We start from the raw sequence: 25,977 nt of genomic DNA, 5'->3' as shown, positions 1-25,977 counted from the left end.
GGTTATTGGAGAAAGGTAATTTTATTTATTTATTTAGTGGTGCTAGGGATTGGACCCAGGGCCTCTTACATGCTAGGCAAGGGCTCTACCACTGAGCTACACCCCTAGCCCAGTAATATTTTTACAACCAAAGGAATATGTAAAAAAAATATTTAAAAACTTATGCTTGAAGACGTTGTATCCATGAACTCCTTTTTTCTCAATGTGTTGTCTGGAAGTGACAGCTAGTTGCCTGTCTCCATACCCATTCTCCCCTTCCTTTTTAACAGAATCCTGAGCTTTAGCTGGTGCAGTGTTGCTTGAGACCACATCTCTAGTTCCCAGCTTCCCTTGTGGCCAAGTGAGGTCACTTCACTAGTTTCTGTCAAAGATATGAAAGTACAACTCCTAGCCAGGACTCCTGAAATGGATTCTGCTCAGCTGGGAGTGAGTCCTTTTGTTTTTTCAACATTTGCCCCATAAGGCAGATGTGATACTAACCTGAGTTGGTCCTAAGAATAAAAGCTGCAGGTTAAGAAAATGGGAACAAAGATAGCCTGACCCCATATGACATCACGCAGTGCTCTTAGCTACATTACATCTCTCCAGATTCCTTCTATCTGAGAAACAAAAACAAAAACTTGAACTTGTAGCTTGTGTTAGGGATTAATCGTTGATATTTATGTTCAGCAAAACCTAATCCCAACTGTTATGTTAGCAATAAACTTCTCCATCCTTATTACTGGATTTCAGAACCTAACACTGAAAACAAGTGATAATCAGTGTAATACAAGAATATAGTTTGAAAACCACAGGTTTGGTTATTAGCTGTTGATTTTTTCCTAAAAACTATAAAGACAGTTATTGAAAATAACTTCCATTTTTACCCTTAGAAATCTTGTTTTTGTTAACAAACAAAAAGTAGCAAAATAGCCCCATATTTCATAAGTCCCCAGACCTATTCTTCTCGCTATTTCTCCAACAAACATCCAATAATAGTGTAAATTCCATCTTGATCAAATCATCTTTTTCTGCATATTTATATAATACTTCAAGTCCGTGATTCTCACTCATAATAGGTCTGTGAAGTAAGTGAGACAAACATAATTCTTTCCATTTCTATCAAAGTAGAAACTGAGATTTCATCCTTATTACATCACTTTGAGGTAGATGGGACTATTAGTCCCTGCACACACATGAAGCAGAATTGTGAAATGGCCATATCATCTGCTTCAATGCCTTGAATACAAGTTGGCATCTGATAAATACTTGTTAGCTCTTCTGATGGGGGGCAGGGCAAGTGAATGAATAAGGAAAACGGAAGCATCAGTCACAACAGTGGAATCAAAATTAGGTTTTCCCCACTCCTATTTTAATTCCTTTTCTGTTATTGATGTTGTCTCTTCCCAGAAATTCATTCTCCAATGTGCTGAGATGTCCCTTTGGGTATCTGGTCAGTGAAAGACAGCATTAGATGGTCATCAGTTGTGAACTTCAGCTGATGCCCCCGAAGCACGACTCTGCACATACCACAGAAGGGGTTGCTTTTGCTGGCAGCTGTCCCAGTCCTCACATAGTAATGCTGTGCTAACAGCTATTATCTTTGACAAGTGACTGTGCTGGCAACACAAGATTCCCTTAAACAAAGTCCTTCACACAGCCAGCCAGGGGGGAGTCCCACACCCTCACATGGCTGGAGTATTTGTTTCACTTGGGAAAATGCTTCAGGAGGCTCTGTGCTGTGGTGCTTGTGTTTTGAAAACAATAAAAGCTTGAACTAGAGAACAACCCTAACATTCAGAGCATTTGCTTTCCTCTGAAAGAACTGAGAAATGAGCAAACATCAGAAAAACCTGAAACATCACTTTGATTCAGTCTAAAGGATGGAGGTAAAATGAATGAACATTGTATGCAGATTGCTGAGATAAGTATTAAAAGCTTTCTCCTAAGTCATCTAATTTGTCAAGACATGAAGTGGAATCTAGGTCCTACACTAGTTCAGTAAGCTGGTAGGTGAAATTCTAAGCCTGCTGTTTACTAGCTGTGCAACTTGGGGGAAATTAATTATTCCTGCTGAGCCTTAATTTTAATATATTTATAACTGGGATAATACTTTGACTTTCAGAGTTTTTGAATATTTACACACAATCTTAGCCAGAGAAGCAATGTTCTTGTTGAATATTTAAATGAGATGTTGTGAAGTGCAATACAAAAGTCACTCCATTTCATATTAATTTGATTTCTTCCCCTACAATATCAGCTCTATCTTCAGAACCTTCTGCACATTTTGTAAGCAGAAGCCCTGAAAAGTAGTCTATAATATTTTCAAAAATATTTTAGTGTGCTTAAGTATACATGTAAAATTTTAAAAACTACCTAAGAAGATATAGGAAACACTTGGACTGCTTTATTTGACCTGCAATAATTCCTGTTCTTTGGTGTACTTTTGGCCCAAGTTCTATAACAGGAATTAGAATATTTAATGGAAACATTTTGATACCTATAATTTTCTTATGATCCTGACCCAAAAGTCCTTCCTTCTGTTTCTTCATAGTTTGACTGTATACACCTTATTCAGCAAGTAGTTATTTATTTAAATGATACATAAAATTGTACATGTTAGTGGGTTATCATCTGATATTTCAACACAAGTATACATTGTGTAATGTTCAAGTCAGGTTAAATCTATCTATGGAAACATGTGTCATTCATTTATGTGAAAACATTCCAAATCCTCTCTTCTAGCTTTTTGAAAATATGCAGTACATCATTGCTATCTATACTCAAGGCTACCATGCAGTGGAATATCGGCATTTCTTTCTCCTATTTAACCACAACTTAGCATTTATTAATCAACCTTCTTCCTCCCCACTGCCCTTTCCTGCCTCTGGTAAATACTACTCTATTTTCAAATTTTATGATATCATCTCTTTTAGTGAGATCATGTTTATTTGTCCTTCTGTGCCTGGCTTATTGTGCTTAACTTTCATAATTCCCTCCAGCTTTATGCATGTTGTTACCAATGTCGAGATTTTATTCTTTTTAGTGGCTGAATAGTATTAAATTGTATAAATATACCATATGGTCTTTATCCATTAATCAGTTGATGGGCACTTTGTTTCCATTTCTTGGCTATTTGAATAGCACTGCAATAATCATGGGTGTGCAGATGACTCTTTGATGTATTGATTTCCTTTGGGTCAGTATCTAGTAGTAAGATTTCTGGGTCATATGATAGTTTTGTTTCTAAGTTTTTGAGAACTCTGGTACAGTTGTTCATAGCAACTATACTAATTTTCATTCCCACCACCAAAGGAATCCCTTTTCTGTACATCCTTGCCAGCACTCATTCTTATGTTCAGCAAGGATGTTTGAAGCAGCAGCTATGGTCAACTCTGCCATGCAGTGGAACACCAGCATGTCTTTCTCCTATCTAACCACAACTTAGTATCTATTGATCAACTTCAGCATCTAGGTGCTGAGGACAGAGCAATAACTTCACAAATAAAAAATCCTCTCTATTAATAAGAGAGATTAACAATAACCCAAGTAAACATGGCCTCTTGGTGAGTAATAAGAATAATGGAGAAAAATGAGGTAGAGATACGGAGGGTTGGGGCAGAAGTTTGTAATAAAATATGGTGGTCAGAAGGTTCTCACAGAAATATGAGCCATGGAGAAATCTGGAAGAGCAGAGGTCATGGGATGTACATAGATCCAAAGTGTTGCACAGAACAGCAAGATGGCTACAACAGTGTGGCCAAAGAGAGATAACCACAGAGATGAGTACAGCGATGGGGAGGGGCAGATCCTGTGCGGCCATTATGAAGACTTCATCTTGTTGTAAGTGAAGGAGAAGCCTTTGTGGGTTGGAGCAAAGAAGTGATACAATCTTACTTATGTCTTAGCAGGAACATTCTAGTTAGTCTATTGTGAGATAGGCTGAAAAACGATGAGATCAGAAGGGAGATTATTGCAATTATCCAGTGAGACATGATACAAATATTTTCAGATGGTTTGGATATGATAGAGAGGAGTCAAAATGGACTCCAAGTTCTTTGGCATGACAAAGTAAAAGGGTGGTGTTGCCTTTACTTTATGTGCAGAAGACTGCAGGAAGTATAGGCTTGGGACAGATCAGCTGTTTGGTTCTAGACATCCTAAATTTGAGATGATTATTAGACATCCTATAGAGATTTCATGTAGGACATGGGAGAGCAAGTCAGATATACAGGAGAAGTCTAGGTTGGAGATATAAATGCTGTGTTGAGGGAATAGAAGGCAGACACATGCATGCAGGGAGCAGGCAGGGGGTAAGATTTGCAGAGGGAGCTTGTGGAAGGTCTCTTCTAGTTGCTTCAATTTTCCCAGTGGAATGAGAAGCGAGGTTATCTGGGGACAGTTCCTATTTAAGGTTGAAAAAGAATGGAAAATGTTGGAATTCAGAGACTGCAAACCCAGAGACTATTCCCTCAGTGCCCTCTCTGGATGTTCAGCTCCTATCCCAGTTCTCAGTTTCCCCTGCTTCTGTCCTGGTGGTGTGCACAGACCACACAACCATATAACATGGTCTTCGCCTACAGAGTGCTGAGTTGCGTGGCTCACAGAACCTGCTCCTTGAAACCGCTTGAAGGCAGGATGCCTGAGAAAAAGAGGGAACCACTGGGCCCAACAACTTCAAAACCCTCAGGTGAAAAAGATGAGCAGGCACAGGTGAGCACTGGCTGGGTGGAGGCCTGGGCAGAACACAGAAGCTGGAGGGACCGCAGGTGGAGGGTGTGGACACAGGCTACTGAGCAATGATGTGGACTCCCTGGCTCACATCCACAGTGATTCAGACAGACTTGGATGTTCAGTCTCCCAAATAGGCTGTTTACACGGTGTGCTTTATCTGTTCATAACTTTAAAGATTAGAGAGTCCCCTTTGACTCATAATTACATTTTTTGGCATGAATCCTAGAGAAACAATTTTAGTTGGGGTGAAATATTTCTAGGTATGGATGTTCATCACAGTGTTATTTATAATTTAAAAAATTGTAAACAATCTAACTGCCCCAAGAAGCGAAGAGGTTGAATCAATTGTCATATAAGATAAAATATTATATAGCTATTAAAAGCAATGTTTACAGCAATGCTTGATAACATGGGAAATAACTATAGTATAACATTAGATTAAAAAGTCATCTTAAAATATATACAATATAATCCCAATTTTATATTCTCGTGTGCAAAGAATATAAAATGAAAAGAAATATACCCAATAATTATCTGTCATGGCAGACAATTTTTTCCCTATATATTCTTGTGTTTCCAAATTTTTCACCGGGAGCAGGTACTTTTATAGTCACATTTTGAAATTTTTGATTGATAATTTTAAGCAAAGGTCAAAATAAGGGATTTCTGAGTCATCCCCAGTCCTCCTTGGGTTGCTCTGTCTGGCTGCAGATTTCTCTGCATATTTCAGTGGTGAGCTCTATGAGATTGCCCAAATACCTGGTACCTCGTTCTTAGAACATCTGGCCAAACCTGAGTAACGGGGCAAAAGACATCAAGATGTTGAATAAGAGCTGAGCTGGTGGAAAACCTGCAACACTAGTATGACAAATGACAGACGAGTCATGTCTTAAAGCCCTGGGGGTCTTGGTCAGACTAGATTTCACTCATCTGAGTGGCGGCAGCCCCTGGCACTCCCAGGACATCCAAGACTCAGCACTTGTGCCTAGACTGTTCACAAATACTCCTGAATTCTTTGTAGCAGAGTCATTTCCTGTTTAAATCTCTTCAGCTTTTCCTATTTGACCCATGACTGACTGAGCATTATCTTTGTCCTACAGTGCATGAAATATTGGTAAGCCATTAGTCATGTGTTAACCTGTCATGAAGAAAAAGGCAAAATAATTGAGAGCTGCAGTTTGTCCATCTGATTTGGGAGTAACCAATAGTTATGGCAGATAGTGTACCTTCCCCAGTCAGATTCCCCGTATTGGTAATCCCATTCCAGCTTCTCTCTGGGAGACGGGCTTTCTTACTCTCCTGCTTCTTTAAGGTTGGGAACCACCCAGGCCTTCTAGCTCTTGGCAAGCAACAGACTGACTTCATGTTACTCAGCACTTTGCTTCTTATTGAAATGCTTGGCTCTGTACAACCGGTTTGTAAAGTCTGTTTCAATAAACCTCTTTTTTTTTGGTAAAAGTAAATAAAACCTAACCTCTAAGTAAAATATGTGCTCACATACCTGGAGATAACATTTGGAAAATTAGACAGGCATTTATTTATTTCTTCTATAGTTGAAGTGTCCTTAACAAGTATTAGACAAAGTGCAACTAGCCAATTCATAAATATAATTTATGTGATCTACTCTTGGTAATGACTACAAATGATTGGGAAATTAGTATCGTCAGAGGGGAAAATCAGCAGCTGTTTCCTTGTGTGCTATATAGTTCTGCCTAACAAAGGTGAGGGGGTCTGAAGCCCTGGATGCCTGGGGCAAGGTACAAAGAATAGGGAACATGTTTTTTAAATTTTTATTAGTATATGTTTGTAGTACTTAATGATTATATTCATTGTAGGGAGTTGGTACATGTGCCTAGCACATTTTCTTCTTTTTACTTTCCCTCCCCTTACTCCTCCTTCTATTTCTGGACCTTCTCCCCCCACCCCTTTGCAAAAGATCTGTCTCCCTGTGTTCTGATCATCTTTTATTTTGTAGGGTTTTTTTTAAATAACTGATCCCGGGGCCTCCTGCGTGTTGGGCAAACACTGTCACTGAGTTATGCTTCCAGCCCTGTTTTTGTAGATTTTGATCTACTTCTTTTTAATGTGCTATTAACATTTTTATCAGTATATGCTGGTGATACATAATAATTGCATTCATCTTGAGGAATAGGAATATATACCTGTCATATCTTGATCATTTTTACTCCCCCTTCTCCCCTGTCCACTTCTCTCCCCCACTCCCCAGATCCCCTCTCTGTCTCCACAGAGTCTACCTTCCTGTTTCCTACCATTGGTCTTTTATTTTGCTCTTTAAATTATATATTCTTTGGGTCTCTCATATTACAGAAACCATGAGATACTTAACGTTCTGCATCTGATTTATTTCACTTAGTATTAGAGTCTTTTGATGCATATTTTTCTTTAAGCTAGTGACAGCCAAATGTATTTATAATTAGGAAAACACATTTATTATTAAAATTAATAGAAAAAACCCTTGGTCTACTGTGCATCTAAAATTTTTCTTTTACAATTTAAATATTTTTAAAATCTTGATTTTTAAGCTTAAATTTGATTTAACTTTAATAGGAGATACATCCACAAAGAACAAAATCTGGAAGGCACGTAATAGTACTTTTACAATGTAAAATTCGGCACCCCTACGATGTCCTACCCATTCCTGTTCAATTTCAACAGGGTTACTTGAGGCTTTAAATATATTTTTTGACAATTTGAGATTTTTAGGGTATTTATTTTGTTAAAGTTGAATGGGCTCTATAGCTAAACATTAGGTGTAGTTAATTTTCAAATTATGGTGGAACAGGAAATATATCTCTCTGTGTAGTTTTCCAGAGTAAGTTTTTCCTGGTAGGTAAAAGAATTAAAGATAATTTTTGAACCCATTTTGTTTGACTCTGAGTGACAGCATGCATACATCATACTCTGCCATCCCTCTTTTACTCCCATTCTCTGCTTGGTTCCCTGAAGATGTTTAAAGTAACAGCAAATTCCCAGGTGACATTTATCTTACTGGACTAGGTCAGAAAAGATATTACCTGTTTTATCTTTTCAACAAATTAAAAACACTCCACAATAGGAGGTCCTATACATGGTAAGTAGCCACATTTAAAGTATGAAAATATGCATTTTGCTCTATTTTCTCTGTACAGAGTCAAGTAGTTCTCCAAGCTTGTTCCAGGTGTGAGAATTTTGTCAGTAGCCTCATTTATTCAACAAGAGTGATCGAAAAATACAGTGAACGGTGTCAGCCAGTGGCAGGAGCGATGGGCTCGGTGTGTTTGAGGTGCTGGGTTAATGGCGGTGTGTCTTTCGCTGTGAGATGTAGTGAGTGTGGCCTGGCTGGGATCTGGATGGAGCAGGGTGCATTGGCGTGAGCCCTGGGAGTCTGATTTGTTAGGTCCTGCTGTCTCCTCAGGACAAAAAGCGGAGGGAGGGAAGCCAGATTTTCCAGGTCCTGATGACATGATCCGGATATCACTGATTTACGCCAGAAACAGAACATTACGTATGTGAAAAGCTGAGTGGATAATAAATGGTTTTTCTAGAAATGCAGCTGTCTCCAAACTATCTGATGCCTGCCATTCAACTCTAGAGGGTTTTGGACCCCAACAGTGCCTCACAGACTGTGTGATATGTGCTTTTATTTTCCTAAAATAGAAATAAAAATTTTATAAAGGATAAACCTAATAATATTCCTCGCAAAATAAACAAATGCATGAACAATATAGGAAAGTATAAAGTATAAAATTGTATTTTCATTCATTTGGTTGAAAAGTAAATCAGAACATTTTTATGAGTTTAAGTAATCATTAGCATTATGCTATTTAATTTTTAACTAATAGTTTGCTTTCTTTTTTTTTTCGTTTGGACTCAGTGGTACTGGAGGTTGAAGCCAGGGCATGCTTGGCAAGTGCTTTATCACAAAGCTACATCCCTAGCCCTGGTTTCATTTTTAAATTTTGAGACAGAGTCTCCCTAAGTTGCCCAGGCTGGCTTTGAACTTTCAATCCTCCTGCCTCAGCCTCCAGAGTAGCTAGAATTACTGATGTGTATCACTATGATTGGCTTATGCAAAGGCTATATGTAGTTAGGATATTAAACCTTTGCCAGATATCCTATTTTTCTTCTGCTTTGCAATTTCCATTTTCATTTTGTGATATTCTTTCTCACACAAAAATCTTAAGGTTTCAATTTTTTGTTTTCAACACTATACTGTTTTATCTTTCCCCCTTTTTTAAGTCAGTTTATGTTTGCAATACACAATAAACACATCCAGTATGGGGACTCGGTCTCTATACACACATCTGGATCCTTTTTACTTCCCCCTCTTCCCTTCCTCCTATAATCCCAGCACTCAGGTGTCTGAGGCGGAGGATTGCTACCAGGTCAGGTCCAGCCTCGCCTACACCGTGAGTTCAAGGACAGATTGGACTACACTGTGAGCACAGTGAGTCCCTGTGTCAAAAACAAAACCAAAACAAAGAAATGAACCTCAGCCCCTGTAGAATGGCTAAAATGAAAAAGACATAATAATATTACAACTTTTGTGAAACAGGAGTTAAGATTTTATTAGGTAGTAATGACAGCAGCCTCTAAATGGAATCTGCAAGCCCAAAATTGAGTCTGCTGAGTCATGACCCTCCAGAGGTCTTACAAAAACACCTGCCAGCTGTTCTTTGGCTGTCTGGGACCTCCGCAGGGCATGATCAAGCAGGCCATTGGCACATGGGCCCTGCATGGGCACTGTGTGAATACTTAATAGACTGGACCCTAAAAAAATATTCGGTCTCCTATAGGATAGAGGTTATATTGCTTACACAAAGGCCTGAACTCCCTTCTAAATCCCTTAAAAACTCCTAGAAGAGCCTTCATGGTATACTGCTCAGAATCCCCTCCCTTATATCTTTTAAATAAATTTCTTTGCACCTGCCTCCTCCATCCATGGTTCTAGTCTTCATCACTGTGGAACACAACTCTGGCATTCCAGTAACAACAGTAAGTATTAGCAAGGATATGGAGCAGAGGAGCTGTTAGAAAGAGTACAGTGAGTAAAACTGAACTTTAGAAAGCTGATTGATGATATCATCTCAATCTGTATCTTCATAGTGCACCAAAACATAGCAATGCTACTCCTAGGACTTTCTGGACCAGAAATTATGTATTTCCTCGCCAAATGACATTTGTGTTAATAATCTGAAATCCTCAACTGGAAACTACCCAGATGCCCACCCCCTGTATGTTGGACAGACACACCATAGTCCACCCTCTCAGCAGAAGGCTCTATAGCAATGAGGATGAGAAAATCACTACAATAAAACTTGGCAAAAGTGATGGATATAATAGAACCAGGGCACAATTCTGTATGATTCCATTTATATTAGGCACTGTTCAAAATCAGGCAGGACGAATTTCAGTGTTAGGAGTCAAGATAAAGCTACTGTTGAGGGTGATTACTGACCAAAGAAAAGAGGGTGGAAGTGAAGGGTGGGATCAGCTAATTTTGGACAGGATAGAAGTATTCCATTTTTTTCTTTTTAGTACTGGGGTTCAAACCCAAGGCCTTATATGTGCTAGGTGAGGACTTTACTAGTGAGCTACACCCCAGCCCTGTGTTCCTTCTTGATGTGGCTGGTGAATACATGCATAAGTTTAATTTATAAAAATTCATTGAAATGTATATTTAGTACTTGTATGTTTTTCTTTATACCTTTAAATATTCAGCAAATGTTAAAAATATTTTCCCATGGCCAGGGATTTAGCTCAGTGGCACTGCACCTGCCTTGCAAGCCCAAGGTCCTGAATTTGATCCCTAGTACCGAAAAAAAAAATATTTGCCCATACTGGAGATTAACAAAAGTCTTTGAAAATACTTATGCTCACTCACAGAAAAGCACAGCTGCTCATTGCCAGGTTTTTGTTGAGACATTGATTTTGAACTTAACTTTTCATATTGATGAAGGAAGGATGGTAGTGCCTGTTTCACAGTAGATGGTGTAGGTGAAAAAGCTTTGAAAATGGTGAAAGGTCATATAAGAGCTTTGTCGTCACTCCTAATGCTTCCTTTCTATTGGCACAATAGCTTTGGTCTCTCCCTTCCCCACAGCCCATTTTACCCCAAGAGGGCAAAACTGGTGGATAAGGTTGGCAAATATAGTACATCTCTTTTAAATCTTTCCCTTTCAGATGCCAGCCTATCTAGAAGAAAAGGTTACTGAACCTTATAGTTTAAGTACATTCTGCAAATGTGGACAGATAAGTGACAGAGATAGAATTTGAACTCAGACCACGCTTTTAACCATCCTGCTATACTGCTGGCCTAATAAGGCATTGAATACATAAAAATTAAAAGCTGAGTTGTATGGGTCAGGCAAGAATGCAATAGGGATTCAGAAAAAGGAATGATCCAAACAATGATCAATTGAGTGTGACTATGCAAGATTACCATAGAGGGGCGATTCCTGCTAAGCTGTCTATACAAATGTTAGGAGCCAGAACGGCTGGTATTACAACTTACCTCCTTCTCAGACACACTCAAGAGGTGTTTGCTGTTGGCAAAAACAGCCAGAGTTGAACTCCCCTGCCACGTACTTGGTTCCTAAAACCTATCCATTTTCCCCAGTGGCATAGCCCATTTTGGGTCTGCCATTTGGTGTTTGCCTTTAAACTCTTCTGCCCTTTGCCTCATAAACTATTCTGAGGTATGAGAAGGGACAAGAAGCAAACTGTCAAGCACCTAAAGTGTAAGAATATGCAAAAGAATGCTAATAGGACTTCATAAAGGAAAGTTTTTAAAAATTGAGGTACAATTTATATTCAAGAGAAAGAATTCATCTCAAATGTCTAGTTAGATAGTTATACAGCCATACAGCCACCACTCAAAACAAGATAGAGACCACTTTCATCTCCCCAAAAATTGTACTGAATGGCTTTGCATGTACATCTGGGGTTTTTTCACTCTCTACAATATTTTAGAGATTCATCTATCTCATTGTGCTTATAAGTAGTACGCATTTTTTTTTTGTACTGGGGATCAAACTCAGGACCTTGCACTTGCAAGGCAGGCACGGTGCCACTGAGCTAAATCCCTGACCCAGTAGCCTGCCTTTTCAAATTGCTTTTTATTACAAGTGTTTCTTATATGACAATTTGTTTATCCATTCTCTTATTGATAGACGTTTAGGTTGCTCCCAGGTTTTGGTTATTATGAATCAAGATGCTGTGAACATTCTTAGTGAAAGTCTTTGTGTGAACATATATTTTCATTGATCTTGGGTAAATATCTAAGATTGGAACTGTCGGGTCATAGGGCAGATGTATGTTTATTGTTAAGAAGAAATGCCAAACAATTCTCCAAAGATTGAACAACTTTACATTCCTACCATCAATGTTGCTGTGCACTCCCAAAGGAAAATTTTCTACAAAGCCAAACTATGATGACATCTTAGTAAAGAATATTTATCATGGTGTCTAGGGTGGGAAAGATTTCTGTGGGAATCGTTTGAAAGGAGGAAAAAACAGCTAACCGGGGGGAGTGGATTGGCACTCCCCAAATAGAATTTACCAGGAAGCCAGCCCAAGGGGACCACGTGGGCAGTGGCTCCACAGCTAATCAAGGCTGTGTTCTCTGCTGATGACATTCATTCCACATGCCAAGCACTCTGTCTGTGATCCAAGCAATCTGGGCAACTTATTGTTTTTGCTCAAGTTGTACTTCATTGAAATTCTTTTTGGAGTGTCCCTTTTGGTCACAAGTTCCCTTTCTTGTCTGACAGCCAAGATCTTGGAGCTCAGTACAGCAAGCCTTTATGAATCGGTGCCACCTCCTTCACCTTCAGTTGCGTTATCAACACTGGCTAACTCGACCCAGCTAGGGGTCGGCTTACCCTCGGTTTCTACAAGTTGAGAGCAAGTTATTGTTTGTCTTTTGGCTTCTTTCCCTCAGTTACTTTTAGCAAAGTTTTTGGTTTGTTTTTTATGCTATTATATTCAAGGGAGGATAAGGCCTTTGGCACTGCTTTAAGATGATTTCATTTTGAGACAAAACCTTATTCTCTGAGGCTTTTTGTTGGGTTATCATGGCAGAGGCCAGAAATAGTGTGGAGTATCCCCAAAGGAATGAATTTTAACTATCTTTGGGCATGCCTGTCTTAGCTCTGCCTTCCTTTTGATTCAATCCTATCAGTAAAGATTTTGCTAACGTAAGTGACCAGCGGTGCTTATTCTTCTAACAATACAGTTGGCTGACTCGCACACAATTACACAGTCTCACCTTAATGACTGCAAATAGGTGATTCAGTGTCTCCAGATGCTCTAAAAGAAAGATTCTAAAGAACCTCTGGCTGGCTAACTTGAAGTGGTGCTCATCATCCCTGAGCCAGTTTCATAGCTGGAGGAAAGAGTACTGTGGTCCATCTTGGCAGCTGTCTATAGGAGGTGAGTTCCTCACAGGAGAGAAGGTGCAGAATGGAGACAAGGATGTGGGAGTATGTGTCTAGCATGGAACATGTGCACTGTGTTGCACTCTGAACATTTCTGGTTGCTACTCACCAGCCTCACCATCACTACAGTGCTCTTGTGAAGAAGTCTACTCATCAAATTCTACTTGTCATTTGGGTGTGAGGACTATATATTGCAACACACCAAGGAGGCTTCTCTCAATCAAAATACAAGCCCCATTCAAGTCTCATAGCTCTCATCAGTTTGTGATTTTCTATTTATCTGTGTGATTCTTAGTTTCCTACCTAAATGCCGTCTTGACTCTAAGGTCTATGAATTCAGAATAATGTTGAGATTGCAGAGTGGGTACTCAAAGATATCTACAGAATGAATGAATAAGAAAGACAATCTATGGATGGGTTGCCTTAGTTTCTTGTCTTATACTACCTTTTTGTAAATGAATATCTGGTTAACTTTTGGACTTGATTGTTAGAACCAGTAAAAAGAAATTGCCCCCATTATTATTTTTTCTTTCAGTGCTAAGGAATTGAACCCAGAGCCTCGTGCATGCTAGATAAGCACTCTACCACTGAGCTACATACCTGGCCCATTTGCCTCAATGTGGCAGTCAGAAATTGAAGAATTGCATAACCCTTAGAAGTAAAAATTATTGAGTGAATTAGCCTCACCATCCCTTATTGAAATAAAATATGTACTATCTGTATGAGACTAAGTTAATAAAACCATGATAAGTTAATAAAATCATGTGCCTTACCTTATATAGTGCTTTTTTGTGATTTCACCCACACAAGGCAATTTTGGAGAGAGAGAGAGAGAGAGAGAGAGAGAGAGAGAGAGAGAGAGAGAGAGAAAGAGAGAGAGATTGAGAGGCTCCATCCTCCTTGACAGTACCAATGGTTCTACTGATTTTCCCTCCCCAACCCAGGGCTCTCCGGCCAATGAGAGCCTAGTATTCCCAGGCTGTAGATTGAGTTGAGGGGTGACACATGGCCCACAAGGGCCATTACAATGCAGTAAAATCTTTACTAAGGGTTCTAGGACAGAAGCAGACCTTCTCTCCATAACCCAAGGCAATCTGAAGCTGGAACTTCTGCAGTCAGTCTGCTCTGCTCCCATGTGGAACCTGAGGCTGTAGTCAGCCAGTGAAAGGCAGATCTCAGAGAAGAAAAACCAAACCCAGGAGTACATTCTGAGTCCTGAATCCTGCAGTGCCCGAAGCCCACACTATCCCTGGAATTTCAGCTAAATAATCCAATAAATGCTCCTCTCTTGGGTGATTAGGATTTTCTGTCATTATCATATAAAAAGATCTTAACTAAATATGCTGTGTTCAACTGCATTCCCATACATTTTCTTGAGAGGGGGAGAAACAAGTGAAGTTACAGATCTTTTGTGAAGAAATTTCCTCTTTGTGACTGTTAATCCTGAGATCTGGTTTAAGAAACATCTAGCAGATTAGTGTCTGGGTAGGTCATGTGGGTGTGACTTTGGGTACTGTATCTAGTTCCTTGCCTTGCTCCTGCTCCTCTCTGGCTCTGTTCCCCTGCTCTGCTTCCCAGCTGCCATGAACTGAGCAGCTTTGTTCAACCATATCTTTTCGCCATGATGTTCCTGCTTTGGAGCCAGCCAGCCATGGACTGAATTCCCTCAAACTGTGAACTAAAGAAAACCTTTCCTCCTTTAAGTTGTGAGTGTCAAGTATTGTGTCCAACAATAGGAAAGCTGACTAATATGATACAACAATGAGACTGACGACAATAAAACAAACTAAACTTTGAGTTGCTTCACCAGGACTTAGCTGCACTCTCCTTGTTGGAAACACTACCTTTGGTGTTTAGTGGTAAGTGAGCACCTCCTTTCACCCATGGACAGGCAGATTTGCTCCCTACTGCTGATCTCAGACACTGCCAGCTGGCAGACCTTCCAGAATTTTCCACAGTGAAGTTTTGTGTTCATTTGGTTTTCATTGTTATACCAAATACCTAAACTTGGTTATTTTATAGATTAAAAGGAGGTTTACATAGCTCATAGTTCTGGAGGACAGTATCAGCTTGGCTCTGGTGAGGATCTCTGGCATAGTGGTGGGAGTGGTAGTGGCAGGAAGAGATCACAAGGCCAGACAGGAAGACAGAGAGAGATTCAGGGGTCAGGTTCCCTTTTATAACAACCAGCTTTCTAGCAAACACAAGGTTCCATGAAAACTACCTATATCCCTTCCTAGAGTCACAACCCCAGTGAACTAAGCTCCTCCCACTAGGCTCTACCTCTTAAAGGTCCACACTTCCTCCCAACATCATGAAGCTAAGTACCAAGCCTACAACGCCTGAACTCTTGGGGACACATTCAAACCATATTCAAAGCAAGGTAAGTTTGAAGCTGTAGATGGACATAACACAGCTGAAATTCTCTCAAGCTATCTAAATCCATAGCCACCTCCTCTCTGTCAAATGTCATTGGAAATTCGTCCCTTCTATGATTCTTTGTAATCTCAGAATAGCATTTCCAGGTACCATCTATTTGAAATAACATACCTGCACAAAAGTTAACTCTAAGTAATGGCTCACTCTTCTGATTGCCAGCCTCAGAGAAACAAGAGCACAAACAAAATCTTATAGGACTTCTTTTAAGGTGGGAAGAATTTCTTATATAGGATCATTTATTTGGTAATAATGGTTTCAGCATAAGATGTTTTCAGACTTTCATTTAAAAATTTGAACCCTTTGATATTCCTATGATGAATTTATCTGTGCCCTAGGTAGTGAATCTAGCAATTCATTACTTTTCCTTTGCCAAAATGATGAATATCTCAGCTTTTCAGGAACTAACATTGCCTAATTGGAGTCATAACCCTAACAGATGACAAGAACATAGTGAATGATAGTAATTTGGATTTTTTTTGTCACCGGTGCTTATATGAATTTAGGTAAGTTATTAGATTGTGTTGGTTGTTCTCAATAGATTATATATTTTAAAAGAGGAAAGTGATTAGAAAACAGATATCAACCAGATTTTTTTATATGTGAAGTTGCATAGATCATGATGTTTGGACCATGTATGAGTGAAGATGGAGGGCCATCTCATTTTAAAAGCTCATCAATAATAAAAGACAGGATTGCCCACGTTAGTAATTTTTTCTTAAATATTCCTGGAAAATAAGAACACACACACACAAATACACATGCAAACATGCACACAATACAAGTGGGTATGATATAGAGCAGAAAACATCTTGGGCTCAGAATTAAGAAAGCTAAACTTTGGCCCTGTGTGGCTGTAAGCAAGTCACCTGTCTTTCTGTCTTTCTTCATGTATCAAATGAGCTGTTGCATTCACACTAATTAGGCAGAGCCCTTGTAGATGGAATTCTTCATGATTTCAGTTCAGTGTGCATAACCGAATTGACATGACCTAAACACATAGAGTCTATCTCAAAGAGCTTTGAAAGTGATCCCAGCAGCTAAAATGAATTGAATTGGGAGAAAAAGAGTTATTAATATTCATCATGTACTTATTCATTTACACACTTTGGAGGACACAATGAGCACCAGGTACTACTACAGATCCTGAGGATACAGTAGTGAAAAACTCAGATTCTGTCTTCATAGAGTTTATTTTCTAGAACAGAGGGTACATAGTGAGCAAATAAACACATAAGATGGAACATACTCAAGGTGATAAATTTTATGCGAAAAAATAAAGCAGGAAGAGGGATAGGGTGTATGTGATATTGCTTTTACATATAGGGTAGCTATAAATAATATGGCATTTGAAGAGAGACCTAAAGGGGGTAATTAAGTTAGCCTATTTGCTGCTTAGGAATAGCAAATACAAAGGCCCTGAGGTGGGAATGTGTTTATCATGACTTCTGAATAGAAAAGAATCCTTTGGTGCCATAGCACAGTAAGCAGGGGGGAAAGGGTAGTAGGAGGTGAGATTAGGGGGAAGGAAAAATACCAAAGGAAGCTGAAAGTTGCTGTATACTTGAATATGAATTGCCCCTTGCCATTATTTGTCAGTCTGTTACTTCTAAAACTGGACGGGAGTAATATACACATTCAGGCTGATTGCAGCTTTTCTGACTTGGATGGGATCAGGATCTGACACTCACTGTCACTACTGGCCAGAAGCCCGAGTTGTTCCTTTGAGAGTAAAGCAGTATTTCTTTTCCTTTCCACAAAATCTAACTTATTGTATACAAGTGCCTTCCATCCCTTTCAGTCCTCTCATGTGAGGCCCTGTTGTATCCCCCACAACTACAAACAGCAGCTGTGTTGGGACAGTTACTCAGCATCTATTCCAACCTGTTTCCTGTGTGTGTTTCCCAGTAATTCACAGACTAGAAATCTTTTTTCAATGAATACATCAAAGCATAAAATTGTTATTTCACTTAACATGATCTCCAGTTCCATCCATGTTAGAGCCAATGACAGGGTTTCATTCTCTCTTCTTTTAATAGCTGAATAGCATTCCATTGTTTATGTGCACTGCATACTCTTTATCCATTCATCAATAGATGAACACTTGGGTTGTCTCGATTTCTTAGCCATTGTGAGTAGTGCTGTAATGAACATGGGAGTCCAGGTATCTCTTTGACATAATTATTTCATTTTCTTTGTATATATACCCAGGAATGGGATTGCTGGATCAAATAGCAGTTCTATTTTTTAAATTTTTTGAGAAACCTCCATAGGGTTTTCCATAATGGCCATGTGTTCTTACCAACCGTGTGCAAAGGTCCACTTTTCTCCACTTCCTTGCCAGCACTTGTCTTTAGTTTTTATGATGATAGCCATTCTTACTGGAGTGAGATGATACCACATTGTGGTTTTGATTTTTCACTTCCTTGATTGTTGACACTGAGCATTTTTGACATACCTGTTGGCCATTTTAAAAATGTCTTCTCTTTAGGAATTTCTGTTTAGATGCATTGTTCATTTTTAAATCAGGTTACTTGTACTTTGCTGTTGAGTTTTGGGTATCCCTTATGTATTCTGGTTATCAAACCTTTGTCAGATACAGGTTGCAAATATTTTCTCCCATTTATTTTTCTCTGCATTGTGTTGATAGTTTCTTTTGCTGTGCAGATTTTTAGTTTGATGTGGTCCCGTCTGTCTATGCTTTCTGTGCTTTTGAGGTCTTTTCAAAAACAACCTTTTTTAATTCAACACCCTGAAACATTTCCCTTGTTTGCTTCTTGTAGTTTCAGGTCTTAGATGTCAGTCTAAGCCAGTTATGGCGAACTTTTTAAAGCTTTCAATGATACAAACAGCCTGCTGCACCATGTGTGCCATAGGTTTGTCATCACTGCTCTGAGTCATTTTGAGCTGATTTTGTATTTGTGAGAGATAGGAGTCTAGTTTCATTCTCCTACATGTGGATATATAATTTTCCCAGCATCATTTATCGAAAGCACTGTCCTTTATCCAATGTTTGGTCTTAGCGTCTCTGTTGTTTAAGACTAGATGCATGAGTTTACTTCTAGCCTTGCTATTTGTTGTGTTCTGCTGGTCCATATGCTGTTTTTATGTCAATACCATCCTGAATAGATTACTACAGCTTTGTAGTGTATTTGTTTTGTGGTTCCCTATAAATTTTAGAATTGTTTTTTCTAGTTCTGTGAAAAATGACATTGGTGATTAGACAGGGATTGCACTGAATCCACAGATTGCTTTCATATTCTGAAGTCCTTTTGAACCTCAATAGTCCAAATATTTGCTATTTTAATATTGTCCCAAAGTTCCTATAATAGTTCTTCATTTCTCTTCATTCCATTTTCTCCCCTATTATGTATTCCCAAATAGCCTGTCTTCGAACATACTGATTCTGTCTTGTTTGATCTATCCTGCTATTGATGTCTTTTATCACATTTTAAACTTTGCTGAGTGGATTTTTCAGCTCGAGAATTTGTTTGATTTTTTAAATTGTGCCCATCTCTTTAGGTTTCTCCGTTAGAGTTTGAGTACTCTGTGTTTTCTTAAAACAGAATACAGTTTCCTTAACTGCTGTTTTAAATACTCCGAGAATACTAATTACCACCTGGTTGGTTTCTAGCTCCTTATTTTGAGTGGTAGGTGAGGTCATGGTTTCTGGAAAGTTCTTGATGCTTATTGACATGTGGTGTTATCTAGGCATTGAAAGATTAGGTATTCCAGTCTTCCTAATCTGGCTTTGTGCCTAACTTTCCAGAAGTTTTAAGCAGATGCTTATTTCCCAAGTTTGTAGTCACTTCTGCTGTATCAGCACTGATGGAAATCAGGTCCAGGGGTGCTAGGGGTCAGCTGTTTGTGTGTTGTCCCTGTTTCAGTACTAGAGGGCAATCCAACCCCAGGCTTGTCCCAGATATGCTGTTGGTGTATTGTTCAGACTTCAGAAAAAACAGACAAGTCCCTAGAAAGAGTAGCTGTCCCCATAAACATCTCCCTGGGGCCAGTGCAGACAGAGGTGCTTTGTCCACAAGTACTAGCCTGTGGTAAGGCACTGCAGGCTTCTGCCCAGTTTCAGGCAGAGTCATTATGGATGGAGCAGCCCCAAATTCGTATATGAACACCTATAGTCAGTTATGATACCATGCTGTGTCATACCCTGAGCCAACAGCTTGCCAAAACCTGCAAAGCACTGGGGAAGTACCCAGGCCTACACTTCTATGAGATGTTCATTGCTGAAGTAGACTCATGGCCCAAGAGTGCTGCTGGCAGCCACGGGTGATGCTAACTGGAATGGAAGTCCAGCAGATGGGGTCTGTGTGTCTTCCTCTGCCACTGGAGCTATTCCAGAGGCCCTGTTATCAGAGATGTTTGGGGATGGGGCCTTTAGGACCTGCCCAGTGTTCTTTTTCACCAGTTCACCACTTAGTTCCAGTGCAAAGTCTTGCGTTTACAATCTTGTTACACCTCTAGAGAATGGGTTCTTTGGGGGTTAGGGTAAAGTGTCATATTGATTGCCTTTGAGATCTACTCAAGTATGAGTGGAGTACACTTCTGGGTGTGTCTGCATGAGTCATGGAGGTGTAGCCTTGAGGTCTATGTCTGGTCCCTCGCCCTTTCTTCTCTGTTACTGTTTCTCTGCTCTGCTTTCCAGGGGCCATGAACTACAGCTTTTCTCTGCCAGGACCTTCCACCATGTTTCTGCCTTGAAGCTAGCTGACTATGGACTGAATCCTCTGAAATTATGAGCCAAATGAAAATTTTTTTCTTTTAAGTTGTGGGCATTGGATATTGTGTCTCAGCAATGGGAAAGCTGACTACACAGGTCTTACACCATGCTATGTTGCTTGTGGACAGGGTAACACTGGTGAAGTCACTTCCTTGACCACCTGGGCTGACACTAAACTGGGTTGTGCTGAGTTATATAGTCATGAGGTCCTGGAAAGTCTCAGGGATGTACTGGGCCCACACCACAGCTGGCAGTGATGCAGACAGAAACACCACTCCATCCTTGTGGGGCATAGGTCTCTGTCTGGTCCAGACATATTTCTAGAGCCCTCTCTGTGAACAGTTGCCTAGTGATAGCATGCTGCCTGAGGTTGGCAGATGGGCAGTCAACACAGTCTCTTGGTGGTCTCTAACCTAGGTCATACCTGAGTTTCACAACCTCAGGGGTCTACACAGTCTTGAGAGGAGACTTGAACTAAAGCAAGCTGAATCTTAAGTATCGCCCACCCTTCCACAGCCTAATGCTGGGGCCAGTCTAGAGGCTCTATCCAGGGGCTCTGGCCTGTGTATGGGTCCTTCCATTTCTATCAATTCCTGGGTCACATCACCTGTCACTGTGTCCTGTGCTAGCCTTATATGCTGCTCCCAAGCTGGTGAAATCCTGTTCTCCCTTCTGTAGCCTAAGGTTGGGAGAGGCAGTGGCTGTCAGCGACCTGAGCTAAAGCAGTGCTAGCTTTTCAGTGGATGGAAACTGGTCTGATAGTTGGGGTCTTGGAGCTTTGCCCAGCACTGGGTTTCACAGTGGCTGACCTGGTACTCAGTTGAAAGTGAAGGCCTGAACTTCATCCTCTTTCCTTTCCCCAAACAGGAGGTGTCTTTCTCCTCACTAGGCTGCTTGGACTTGGAGAAGGGTGACACATGTAACTCCTTTATGCCTTTTTCAGTTTGTCTTCTCACCTTTCTGTTGTGTTATGTGTACTAAAAGCAGGTGTTATGGGCTGTCAGCTGGTTTCCTAACTCGTTGTGAAGGTAGTTTGGAGTGTGAATGGTCGTTTGAGCTGATGTGTTTGGGGGAGATGATCACTGGGGATCTAATCAGCCTCCATCAAGAGCAGAAATTTGAAACACCCTTCCCACGCTCCTCACACTAGGGCTTTGTGAGGATGCCATTCCAGCAATCAGAGACAATCCATGAGTTAGGAAGAGGAAGTGAGGCAGACACTAACATTTGTCCATTGTAATATTTTCCTGCAGTACAGTGCAGGGTTCAATTTCTATCTCATGGCTATCCAAAGATAGTTAACCAGGTGGCAGCAGTAGGGGCATTGGGGGCTGCACTATGACATTCACTGGCCCTAGGCACTCAACCTTGATGGACTCCTTCCTCCAAAAAAATGACAGTATATTCTATGACTGTTGGGATAAAGATGAACACATTATCATTATCTAGCAAAACATTTTATTCAACCTAAAAGTTCATGTTTTCTTTCTTTCTTTCTTTCTTTCTTTCTTTCTTTCTTTCTTTCTTTCTTTCTTTCCTTCTTTCTGAGATAGTCTCACTATATAGTGCAGGCTGGCCTTGACCTCACTATGTAGCCCAGGCTGGCCTCAAACTCATGGTAATCCTGCCTCAACCTCCCGAGTGCTGGTATTACAGGCATGCACCATTATGCCCAGCTGTCATGTTTTCTTCTGAGGTTAAAAGAAATTAATCTATATTTATGGGTACCTAACAGTATTGCACTTCTGTCCCTACTGGGTGAGTCAGCTCCCTGGCTTGCAGCTAAAGCAGTTTGCCCTTGAAGTTCACACTTTGGGTGTCAGGCAGCTGAGTGCCTACCATCTTGGCTAGGCAAGGGAGCAGCCCTTGGAAGGCCCATCTGCTGTGTTGTTCTAGGAATTGTGTCTGGCAACTCAGCTTTTCCTAAGGTTCCATAAGTGTACGATTCCTTGAGTTAAATCCAAAACACTAAAATAATTAAAATGATTTCTGTTTCCTGCAGTTAAATCTAATTGTTGGAACAAAGGTTTATGCCGTTATCCTCAGGAATCCTTCAAATCTGTTCCTCATTTTCAAATTCCCTGTTCAGTTAGGCTTGCCTTGGCCTTGTTCTTTCACTTTTTCCATTTTGCCCTTTACTTTTTACTATCTGTGGGTATAAATCCTATATTGGTCAGGGAAACAGCATCAGCAGGAGGAGGGAGCGAGGGTGGAGGGCTGAGGAGGTGTATTTTAGGGACTGGCTCAGTGTGGAGGTGGGCAGTGGGGCAGGTCAGGGTGTGGGGAGAGTCAGTGCTGCGTTTAAGTACTAGGTCTGTGTGCTGGTCTAACTCCTCCTTCATCAGTGGAGTGGGAGTCTTCCTTTGTTAAGGCTCCAGTGAATCAGATGAAGATACATTACACCACATTACAGAAAATAGTTTGCTTTATTTCAGGTCTGGTGGTTTAAATGTTAATCTCATCTAAAAAATACTTCCATAGAAACATGTAGTATGTTTGACAGCAATCTGGATACTGTGATCTAGCCAAGTTGGTATGTGAAACTAACCATGACGGTCTCTAGTCCCATACATCCATTTTCTTCTCTCTTCTGTCTCCTTGCCTGAAACAAGCTGTCCTGTGAGATCACAGTTCTCCTGGTGTTTTCAGCACCAAGGTCTCATCTTCTCCCCTTCCTTAGGGGAGGGGGCCAGCTGAGGTGGCTGGCTTTCTGTGCCTCTGTGTCTCTCCACTGTGCTTCCTCACCCTCCTGCTGTCCCTAGCACGGTGACTCACAGGACCTTTTCCACTTTCTGAGGTTCCTGCCGCAGCTGGCTCACGTCCCTTTACCTCTGCCCTGCCCACTGTCATCATCTTTATTGACTATAACATACACATTAATCTTCCAGATTCCTTGACCCCAGGGACATTCCCTGGGCTATGGACCTCCATGCCTGAGCCACCTCCATGTGGCTGCACTCAGGCTCTCTACTTCTGAGGTTTAGGATTCCGTTGGGGACACAGCCTGACAACTCCTTCCCTCCGACCAGCAAACCCGCTGCCAGCTTCCCTCACACCTCTCCTCATACCTTCACCCAATCAAACCCACTTCCTTTGCTAATTTTGTTTGCCTTCACTGCTTCCTGTCTTGCTTAGTAGAATCAAGACTCATGTGTCCCCACATCCTACACTTGACTTTCAAAGAACTCATGAAAATAAAGTAGTAATAAGGTAGCAACATAATAGATAATAATTAGATGAGATCATCTCCTTTTCTTTTTATCTTTTATTATTTTTATTTCTTTCTTTTTGTAGTGCTAGGGTTTGAACCCAGGGCCTTCTGCATGGCAGTTAAGAGCTCTTAGCCTTCTCCTTTTTTTATTTAATTGCTCCTATTCTGCATCTTCTTCTTCATTCATTTTCTTCTCTCATGTTTCCAAGTTACAATTTTGGAGGAAACTGCAGAAATCTGAAGACATGGTTCATTTCCTACTCAGTGCTATGTAATTGTAGCCACAACATGGGCTCCTACCTCCCCATTTTCCCTTTCAATCTCTCAGTGACTCCGCAGCACACCAACACAGAGACTCCTTTCTAAATTATTTCTACCCTCATAAGGGTCCATTTTCTTCCTGAAGCTGTGCCACCTAAGTAGCCTTACAAAGTTACACACAAGGCTCCACCTCATACTTCACAATGACTGCTGAGAATAATCTTTCTTGCTTTTGGATGAGTCCCCCTGGAAGCAGATACTGAGAACAGGATCCAGGAACCCCAGGAAGCACTGGGAGGCTGGGCAGAGGTGAGGTGAAAAAGGAGAGGAAGTCAATGCAGGGTGTGTTGTGAGTAACTGGGCTTAGTCTCCCTGGGGATCTCTGAGAAGCAGTGTAGACAGATCATGCCCCAAAGTTGTTCCACTTGAGAGGCAAAAGCCTGTGGATACCCATGGCCTCCCATCTGCAATTGTTTCAGGCAGTAACTCTCTGGCACTTCCATTCTGTCCTGGGTGTGGGCCAGTGCAGGCCTTACAGCCAGATAGAGGCCACAGCAGTCACAGGGACTTATAAGAAACAGCCAGTACATATGGAATACTGAGTGTCAAGGGGACATGGAGGAGCACCAATGACAACCTATACTTCCCATACATCTAGCTTTATTATAATGTGTACTACCCTTGTTTCTAGCTACCCATCCTCTTACTCAATGTGCTAGGTACTCTTGGAGACGCCATTTTCATTTAATACTTCCCACCACAGAAATTGACATTGTCTCAGTTTTATATAAGAAGAAACTGAAAGATTTAAATTAAGAGATTTCATGAAAATTAACCAGTTAGTTCTAGAACTGTGATTTTAAGACTCAAAAATCAATGCATTTTAGCTAGGGACATAGCTCAGTGGTGAGACCCTTGGATTCAATCCCTAGTATTAGGGGAAAAAAATCATCGAATTTTTTAGTACAGCAGAAATCCAAGGTCAAAATCTTGGGAATCATGGGGCAACCATCATTATTAGCAATGTCCTGAGTAAGAAGAGATAGATCAGAGTAGAAGAGAGTTAATTTGGAGAAAAAAACTCCTCATCTAAGATTAATTTCAACCTTTGTTTCCTAATCCTGTTTGCATTGATCCTATTTTCTAAAACATACTAGGCCAGAATTTTACTGTTTTTATCCTTATACTATTATTAAAAACAAAGATCAGGCAAAATGCAATTTTCAGAATAGGTAATGCCTGGTATGTATAGTAATAAGTACTTAAGTTTATTCAATAATTATATATCAATCATATTACATACCAGGTACTGGGCTAGATGCTAAGAATACAATAATGAACCACAAATATTCACTGATACGAGACATGAGTCAGTTTTTGAATGTGACAAATTCTCAAACTGACTTTAATTATATGGAACCATCAACTAATTATGGCCAATTATAATGAACCTATTATTGTTTTTTTCTCAGCCTAGACTTATTTTTGACATTTAATAACAGTACAAAATAGTGATGTGAAAACAGCACATTTGACAGAGGACTATTGTGAAGATTTAATACTAACTGCCAAATCCCAGGCATTTATTGTAATTTGTCACACTTGTCTGTATAATAGACTGTAAGTTCCATGAAAAAAGACTGAAATTTTACTCATGTACATGCAGCTTTCAGAATAAGCCTCAGCACACAGTGGGTCTTCAGTTAACACTGGTGGGCCGAGCTAGGTATGTAGCACACACCTGTAATTCCGTCACTCCGGGAGACTAAGGGGGGAGGATCAAAAATTTGGGCAACTAAGTGAGTTGGTGAGACCCTGTCTCAAAAAAAAAGGTTGAGGGAGCTGGGGAAGTAACTCACTGTGAAGGTCCTGGGTTCAATATTCAGTATCCCACCCCCCCAAAAAAGTTGGTGGGCTGAATGAGATTATTAATCAATTTTTCAGATGAAATAAATGCTCAAAGAGATCAATAAATTGCTCATTTTCTCAATGCTTTATAGATTTTGGAGTGATAGAGATTTCCATTTGTATTGTGGCTTCTAATCTAGAGTGATCTTAACCTTTTGGAGCCTTGGTTTCCTAGAAAATGGGGCTAGCCATTTCCTGCTTTTCGGCTGTAAAGTAGAAATGAGAGATCATGAATGTATAGCTCCTGGGCAGTGTTAAGAAAATGGTGTCTACTG

At 40.3% G+C, this 25,977-nt stretch overlaps 1 long non-coding RNA gene across 1 annotated transcript; it reads left to right on the top strand.

The window, feature by feature from the left end:
- The first annotated feature begins 1,113 nt into the window (after nucleotides 1-1,113).
- Nucleotides 1,114-13,972, top strand: LOC147827152 (uncharacterized). Its single transcript, XR_015452896.1, has 3 exons — nucleotides 1,114-1,868; nucleotides 4,563-4,692; nucleotides 13,687-13,972. It is a non-coding gene; the product is annotated as an uncharacterized LOC147827152 (long non-coding RNA).
- Nucleotides 13,973-25,977: the final 12,005 nt, after the last annotated feature.

This window comes from Heterocephalus glaber, unplaced genomic scaffold, assembly GCF_053883595.1.
Source record: "Heterocephalus glaber isolate CG9 unplaced genomic scaffold, H.glaber_assembly_v1.0 deba00001454, whole genome shotgun sequence".
In the NCBI taxonomy this organism is placed as follows: Eukaryota; Metazoa; Chordata; class Mammalia; order Rodentia; family Bathyergidae; genus Heterocephalus; species Heterocephalus glaber.
The sequence above is the reverse complement of the archived record's forward strand: the minus strand, read 5'-3'. Positions and strand labels throughout refer to the sequence as shown.